We start from the raw sequence: 9,676 nt of genomic DNA, 5'->3' as shown, positions 1-9,676 counted from the left end.
ATATTTTTGTGCACATATTTTTTTATTAGAAATATAGTTATAAAAAATATCTCATTTAAATTGAAATCCATAATATCAACATTTTATAAGATAAATATTATAGTTAAATTAATTTTGAAATTATTCATATATAATATGAGTTTCTTTCTCCCTTGATAGCTCGGGACTTCTTTGTCAGACATCTTTTCTTCTTTCTCCATCTTTACTTCAGTATCTTTATCTCTGTCTAAGATAATAATGCATGTCCTTTTAATGTTCATTCATCTCAATTGTATGTCGATCACTGTTAATATCTCTATCTCTGTCTAAGATAGTAATATATGCATTTTTTAATATTCACTCCCCCCTCCCCTTTTCTTTTTCTTTCTATTTATTATATGTGTGTTTATAAATTTGTGATCAATTGTATGATGAAGATTTTTGTTATGGGTTCTTTCTTTGATTGAAGATTAATCGTAGTTGCACGTGTGGAGATTGATGGGTTTTTTGTTTAGTTAATTTGCCAAATAATTCTTTGTAATTATCTCTATTTATGTTATTAGATATAAGTGGATCTCATTTATGATATAATTTCAAAGAACACCGAATAAAAGTATCTTATTATAATTAAATTGCATTATACTACAGAGAGAAAACCATTTCAATTATTGATATTGTGGATGCCGAAATTTCACACCAAGCAAAGACCACAACTTGTGTCCAAAGCTCTTGGATTGTTACACGAGAGCATGTTTCATGCAAGTCTTCACCTCCATGCAAGGTCATCCTCTCGCGTATCTCGGCACCAAGGCATTCACCCTCGCGCATATAGGCGCCTTGCCCAAGGACATCTTGTGGGATCGCTTCGCACATACAGGCACCTCGCGAGATTGTGGTACCATCAAGGGTCTCGCTATGCGAGGGCTGGGGGTACACCGAAGGGTCGCGCGAGTGCGCGCCAAGGAAGCTAACAAACCTCACTAGACCTCCTTTGCACACGCTGAGTTCTCGAAGGCATGAGGGTCTCGTTATGCGAGGCCCAACACGCCTAGGTGCGACGTACGTTTCTTTGGCCACATTCCACGTGAAGGAACAAGGGCCTCACTAGGCCTCATCCCCGCGCGCCCAAGTTTCGAATGCACAAGGACCTCGCTATGTGAGGCCCAACTTTCCCAGACACCGCGTACGCTCTACTAGCCACATGCCACATACCTCGAATGTATAAGGCCTCGCTATGCGAGGCCCGACCTGCAAAGGCGCCAAGGCTTGCTCCCACGACCACAAGCTGCATACCCCGAAAGGATAAGGACCTCGCATAGCAGGGCCCAACTCGCATAGACGACAAGACATGGGTCCTTGATGCGAGAAGGAACGCCCAAGCCTTCCAAGCCTAATGTCACAAGCTTAGAACAAGGGTTCCCAAGAAATGCCTCAATACGGGGAATAGGAGGGTTGCATTAAGGAGACTCGTGCTATCCCATTGGAGAATCCATAAGTTCCCCAACACTTAGCCCAATATAACAAAACTTAGAGCAAAGGTGTATCTTGGACAAGTGAGAACAACAATTTGGTGCGAGGTACGTGTACAAGTACATGGTGTACAACCTGAGAAGGACAGAGGTGTAACCCTAACATCCCTATCCGACACGTAGTGGTGGTACAAACCCGTACGAAGAGTGGAGGCACTCCCTAAGTACCCCTGACCACGTACTACTACCGACACTACGACCTTGTGCATTGCTACTTCCTGCACCATTACCCAGGCAATGTACCTACATACATTCTTGTCCCCTATGACCACCATGTATCAGCGGCCGTTAGAGCCCACATATAATTAAACCTCCACCCTTTAGAGTATGAGGTTGGAAAATTCATTGTATACTCAGGCTATTAAGCAATCTACGAGTTGTACACCATTTTTGTTCTATACTTATTTTTTCTCAAGTCCATTCTAAGTTATTTCTTAGTTATTCTCTTACTAAGCTTTGAGTTTTCTAACCAAACATGGCTGACGAGTTCACACCGTCAACAGCTTGGCACCGTCTACGAGAAGAACAACTAACAAACAGTAGTTCTTCCATTAATTTCATTAAGAAAACATGACAAGGCGTTCAAAATGCCTTCAAGAACACCAAGAAGTGGAGGTTTACCTGGACGAAAACCAACTAAGTGTGTAACGCCTTGGTTACTCCAAGACCATCACATTGTGTACATTAAATCATGTTTAACTCGCTAATCGAGTCATTAGGTTACAAACGTCCTTCTAGGTGTTATTATTAGGCCAGGGTGAAAATCTCGGTCAAAAGGAATGGATATATTTTATTTAAAACATTAAACTATTCATGGGCCCATAAAAGTGTTTACTAAGTTATTTACAATCCAAAATGGTCATTACAGTATAAAAGTTACAACCTGCCGACCTAAGCGGCAAAAATAGTGTAAAACCCTAGTTCCCCTGAGAACACATTGGCTATGGTAGTCAAGCGGTTGAATATGTACACATCGCCACCTAAGCTCTCCACTCAAGGCTTGGTGAGCTTTTCTCTCTCTTTACCTGCACCTCATAGCACTCGTGAGCCAAGGCTGACCAAGAAAACTCATTACTTCATATAGACAATATAAATAAACCATTATGGGGCTTGCAACCCTAATCAAATGGTGACGAATAATTCTTTCTGGGTAGATGACTAATAAGTCTCTCTGAATAGGTAACTAATGAGTCATTCTCTGGATAGGTGACTAATGAGTCACTCTCTGAATAGGTGGCTAATGAGTCATTCTCTGGATAGGTGACTAATGAGTCACTCTCTGAATAGGTGGCTAATGAGTCACTCTCTGAATAGATGACTAATAAGCCTCTCTGGATAGATGACTAATAAGTCACTTTCTGGGGTCTCGCGCCCTTAAGCCACGTGACATTTCAGTCACCTGAACCTTTTGGCCCTGGCTCTAAATAACTAGCCTTTAGACTAGACAAGCGCTTTAGTTTTCTTCTACCAATAGGTCAATCAAGCATTTAACGCTCAGGTTGATTAGATGTAATAATTTTTGCTTGCATTAAACATGCTCATGCCGCCCTTGACTCATAAGCCAATACCATACGACCAGTGCTTAGTACTACTACTAAATCATGAGTGACAAGTCAGAACTTCACAACTAGTATTGACACCAATGTCGTTTCTGACTAATAAGTCAGTACCATTCACAAGTAAGCAAAGCTGCCATGCATTTAAAATTCAACCAATATCCACATATAGAGCACTCAACATGCCTCATTAACAACCATGCATGTCACATACTGGGTGTAGTTTTCTTACCTCAGGCTCGAGCGTAAAATAATTTAAGAACGATCCTTGAGTGCGATCCTGACCGCAGGCCCTTAGCAGCAACCTAATCATAACCAAATACAAAATCTCATAAGATTCAATCTTTAAAAACAAACTCTGGGACCACTCCCGTGCTCATGGGACTTCCAATCCACCAACCGAGGTGGTGGAACCATCCCCCAAGCCCCCAAAAGTCCTCCCAAGCGCTAAAAATGGGTCTTGTTGAAAGAGACATAACGCTGGGCCGCCCATGGGTAGTGTTGGGGCGCTACCCCAAGTCAGAGAGTACTCATGCTCTCCCTTGCCTAGCGCTGGGGTGCCAATTTGACAGACCAGAATTTTCTGGTTCTTTCCCTTGCATTTTACCTTCTGTTCCAAACTTCAAAACCAACCTAAAAATCATCCAAACTTATAATTTAACCCCAAAAACACAATTAAAACCCAGAAACTTAGCAGATTAACGCCTGAAAATGTTACCTTAAGCACCTGAAATAAACTCCTAGCTCCACCCAATTAGTTTCCTAGCTTCAATTCTCCCAAAAATCCAAGCTTTTAATCAAAGTCTTTAAGAGATAGAGAGAGGGTATAAACCGAGAGAGAGAAAAAAGAAATACTCTGTTTTGATGTGTGAGGTCTCCTTCTACAGCCTACCTTGGCTTAAGCATATCTAATGGTCAAATGACCTAAATGCCCCTAGGGCCATAACACTCTCCCAAAACCCTCCAAGAGTAGTTCTGTCATTTTCCACTTACCCCGTTAATCATAATTAATGTCTCACAATTCCTGTTAATTCCAATATCCCAAAATAATTACCAAATAATTTCCCCCATTACCCGATCCTGATAATGTACTACATTACCAAATTACCCCTAGGCTCGCTCCGAGCCCGATATTTGACCCCGTTATGACCAAACTGCTCACTTGCTTCCTAGGATCGTCTCATGCTGAATAATCCAAATATATCCACATAAGATTGTGGTCTCACCCATATATCACAAATATGAACGTACATATAAAAATATGCCCTTAACAGGCCAAAATTAAGAAAATGCCCTTCTAATAAGAAGTGGGCCCATATGCATGCAATTATCATCATATAATAATATAACTCACACAATCATGCATATAATAGCATAATTTCATATTAAATAAATTATGGCCCTCCTCGCTGCCTAATCTAGAGATTAAGCCACATTAGGGAATTTGGGACATTCAAATGGCGTCCATGAGTGATCCTCCCCCATCGACGAATGTAGGTGAACTGGATCTGCCCAGAGACAATGCCGAAGATGAAGAAGTATCATCCCCTGCCATTAATCCTACACTGGATCGTGTAGCACATGCCACCGCTGCAATGAAGGGTTGTACAACTCACCCTCCGCCATGGCCCCTGGTGGCCCAAGTTCGAACAATCATGATTCGGGTCCCTCGAAATAGAGACATGGTAAGCTCCCACGAGTATACTCAATGAAATACGTGACCTACACTTGAAAAACCAAAAGTTGCAGGCCACCGTGGAGAACATGCGAGAGGTACTCAACAACTTGTTACATGAAAACTCTAATATTCCCCTCTGTAAGCATAAAGAGAGGAAACATGTGCGAGTAGAAACCACGATACCCGTGGACGGTGGAAAAATGCGACTCTCCACTTGTAATACCCTTCTCCTGAGACACAAGGAAGATTCAATGCCAATGTTGCAACCTGGCGCGAACCCCACCTGGAGGAGGTGCAAACTCAAGACCACCTCCAAAAGAGCTTAGCCCAACTTATTGGAAAATCTTAACTAGAAAGGGTCTGAGGTAAGAACCACACCCCTGTAGCTAATTCGCAGGATACAACCAAAGTAAGGGCTCGCCCTGAGAACCTATGGGGCCCCTTAAAAAAAAGGAGAAAGGAACTAGACACAAAAAACCAAAACCTTCAAAGCAAGATGGTCAATGAATCTGGGGGCACAGAGGTGACGATGAGTTCGACTACGAGTTGCCCTTCACGAGGGAAATCCAACTTGAGAAAATTGCCACCAACTTCAAGGAGCCTCACATGACTCTGTATGAGGGTACTACAGACCCTAGGTATCAATTAGATGCCATCAATGACTTCATGAAGTTATGGGGTTCAACAACAGGGACATGTGTCATTGTTTCGTTGTTACACTCAAAGGATATGCGTACAAATTGTTCAAGAGGTTAAGGCGAGTAACCATCAGGTCATGACAGCAGATCTCTGGTGAATTTCTTTAACAGCACAACGTGGTCCGTGATTATGTTATGCCGAGTACCAACCTCGCTAACATAAAGCAAGGCAACTGTGAAAGTCTGGAAATCTATCTCTATAGATTCAATATAGAAACAGATAAGGTGGGAAGCTTAACTAAATATGAGCTCAAGATGGCTATCTCTGTAGGAGCTCGTCCAGGGAGCATAATATGGGATAACATGCTCAAGAGAGAGGTTACAATCTTAGATGACTTCTTCGAAAGAGCACGGAAGTATATACGTGTGGAAGAGGGCCATGAAAACTTGCATGTTAGGGGAAGCAAACCTCTTTCCAACCCCCATTCTACCAATACGTCTAGAGACTTTGCGTAGAAGAGATCATTGTGGTAGAGAACTCCCTGGTCAAGTTGAAGATTGGAAGAGGTCTACAAGAACACTTCAAGAAGAAGATAGTGGAATTCAATAGGGATAGCATCCGATAAGACTTCCTTTATTTTTGACACTTGTGAAAAAAATAAGTCTCCTCAGTTGGCCTCCACAAAGTAGTAGTAGTTTTTCATTATTTGAGTTACGCTTCGTAATGAATCAAATGTTTCACTATAGTTGGCCTCTCATAGATGTAATTTTTCGTGGTAGGGTTCAAAGAGGTCAACTAGCTGACCCCAGTGTGTAACATGGCAATGACAATGAGCCTACACTTGCACATTGCCTACTATCACTAATTTCAAGAACCTATCTTATATATTACATCTCATCTCCAAGGACACTTATGTGGCTCACATACTGCCATTGTCAATTGAAATTGTCAAAGTGTATCAAAAGGAATGAAAAACAATGTGCCTGGAAAGATTTATAACATCAACCACTTTGGAGGTATTATACCCAACCTCACTAGCCATCCAGCCTTGTGCAGAATAGATGCCTAGACTCGTGAGCCTCAACAAGCACCCAGCCATGTTTGAAGTAGGTGCCTAGCCTAGAAAGCCTCAATAGGCGCCTGACCATGTGCAAAATAGGCACCTAGCCTCATGATATATATATAATACTTAATATATATACATGAGAAGTGAACCTTATAAGACACCATTTGAATCTATAAGGACTAGCTACCCTTATAGAGGCTAAGAAAGTTGAAAGGTCTCTCAAAAATTACTTCCTCAAAAACACACCCACCCTAGAAAGGGACCCCGTCATAGAAGACAAAAGGGGAGCTCAAAGAGTTCCCTATGTCTAGATCGACCAAGTCACCTAACCAAGTGAAAAATGGGCCTAAAAGAGGTCTTTGCAAAAAACTCCCTCGCAACCAATAAAAGGGCCTTGAAAATAGGCGCATGCGAGCCTTCACAAGTACCATCTCACTATAGGGGTCGCAACATGAGGAGAGATCACATCAAGGACCAACAAGGGTCTTGATAATAATCCTTGGTCGACTATAGTCACCTAGCCCAAAAAAGGTCTCAAAGAAGATGCTTGCGAAAAGGGTCTCAAAGAAGACACTTGCAAAAAGGATCTTGAAGAAGACGCTTGCAAAAATAGTAATAACGAGAAGGACACTTCTCGATCAAAAATAAAAAGTCAAAAGTGTGCGCATGACAAATAAGAAAAAGGATCTGTTGGGAATATATTTTCCAGGATCATAAATATTTTCATGTATGTTTCATTTACTAAACAAATTAACATATAAAACAGCCTAAAAACAGGTTCCTAATGAATTTCATAAAGTAAATCAAATAACAAAGTTTAAGAATCATACGTTTACGCAACAGATATTGATACTCCTTCATTCACTCTCTCTAACCCTTGTTCCTTTCTATCGCAGAGTAACGACAAGAGAGTGAACTGGATCTTCAAACATTAACTCCGATCACCTAGACTATGGTGGGCAATTCTCAACACATGAGATAGGAAAATTATAAAGAAGAAGAGATAATATTAGCGTCTACAATAGGTCTCTTGAGTCTATGTTTTTACTTTTTCAAAACACTACGTTCAGATCCCAAATCCCTAGACTTAAGTAACTGTTTATAGCAATACTTTAGGGTTAATTTAATTTAATTTAATTAAAATAATAGCTTAAAAATCCATATATGGCTGAATATTTGATATTTTGTCAAGCCTTGGATTATTCCATTTTTAAATTGAAACCATAAAAATCTTTAAATTCACATACTATTATTTTCTATAATTATATAATAAAACAAAACCATTATTAATTAATGAAATAAATATAATATAATATAATATATATATTATAAACTAATTTGGTATATAACGAAATCTTATAAAATTTTATTAAAACTTTATAAACATATATATAATTATAATTATATTTAGTCAGTAATTAATTAAATCATTTATTCAAATTAACTAATTATAATTTGAACATTTATTTAATAATATTTATCAATTTGACACCAATTTCTCATCATTAATAAATTTGCCTAAATTTCTCTTTTTCTTCTTTAAATTCCACGTCTTAGTAAAATTGTCCAAAATTGACACAATAAAATTTTGACAATCCTAATTGGTAATTAAATTAATTAATCGATATTATCGAAATAAATTAATCAAAGGCATTGTGGGGACCATGGACCCATGAATTCAAGCTCCAATAAGTTACCTTAAAATTATTATCAAATAATTTCATTAGCTTATTAATTCTTCGTGGCCCTACTAAAGACTGAGAATTACAGTTAAAGTAAATATGTTATCCATTGTTACAACCATCATTAGTCATTCAATCCTCAATAGATGATTTGCAACTGAGTCGAGTACAAATTACTGATTTCAACCTCATTTTATTTTATCCATAAATACAACTAAGTTCCTTTTTACCTTCACATCTCCCCTGGTCACATATTCTCGAATTATGTGATACTTCATTTCTATATGCTTACTCCTCTTGTGACTTCGAGGATCTTTTGAGTTGGCTATCGCACCTGTGTTGTCACAAAAGAACATAAGCGATTTATCCATATCTGAAATAACACCAAGGTCTGAATAGAACTTCTTTAGAAGGATTATTTCCTTAGTTGCTTCAGATGCAGCTATGTACTCAACCTCCATGGTGGAATATGAGATTGCAAATTGTTTTATACTTTTTCATATCACAACCCTTGTAGAGTAACATTTAATCCCTAGTTCGTCTTAAATATTTCAAGATATGCTTAACTACTATCCAATGTTTGGGACTTGGGCTTGACTGATACCTACTCACTAATCCAATTGCATAGAAAATAGTTGGTCTAGTGCACAACATAGCATACATCAGACTTCCAACTCCAGATGTGCAAGGAAATTTTCTCATTGCATCTTCCTTTTCGGGAGTCTGGGGAGACTACTTCTTTGAATGATGAATTCCGTGGCTGGACGATAGACGTCGTTTCTTTGAATTCGAAATTGAGAAACTTTCAAGCACTTTATCAATGTAAGATGCTTGAGATATAGCTAAGAGTTTATTCTTTCTATCCCTAATGATCTGGATACCTAAAACATAACTCACTTCACCAAAATCCTTCATTTGGAATTGAGTGCTCAGCAAATTCTTCACATCTAATAATTTCTGAACATTGTTTCAAATGAGTAACATATCATCTACATAAAGAACCAGGATTACCACTATTAGATTTGTCCTTAGTTGATAAACACAAGGCTCATCAATATTTTGTTCAAAGCTATAGGTTTTGATTATCTCATCAAGCCTAAGGTTCCACAAATGAGAAAGTTGCTTAAGTCTGTAAATGGACCTATTCAACTTGTAAACGTTTTCTTCTTATCCAGCTATTTTAAATCCTTCTGGTTGATCCATATAAATGAGTTCGTCAAGCTTCCCGTTAAGAAAAGTTGTCCTGACGTTCATTTGCCAGATCGCATAGTCGAGAGCAGCTACTATGGATAGGAGGACATGAACGGAATTGATCATGGCTACAAGACTAAAAGTTTCCTCATAGTCCACGCCTTCTCTTTGGGTATAACCCTTTGTCACTAATCAAGCTTTATAAGTTTTGTTCTTTCCATCAACACCTCATTTCTTCTTTTAGATCCACTTGCACCCAATGACTCTAAAGTAGCTAGGTGCTTCCATAATATCCCAGATAGAATTTGAGTACATGGACTCCATTTCCTGTTTCATAGCTTCGAGCCATAGTTCAT

Source organism: Humulus lupulus, chromosome 7 (genome assembly GCF_963169125.1).
Source record: "Humulus lupulus chromosome 7, drHumLupu1.1, whole genome shotgun sequence".
Classification (NCBI taxonomy): Eukaryota; Viridiplantae; Streptophyta; class Magnoliopsida; order Rosales; family Cannabaceae; genus Humulus; species Humulus lupulus.
The sequence above is the reverse complement of the archived record's forward strand: the minus strand, read 5'-3'. Positions refer to the sequence as shown.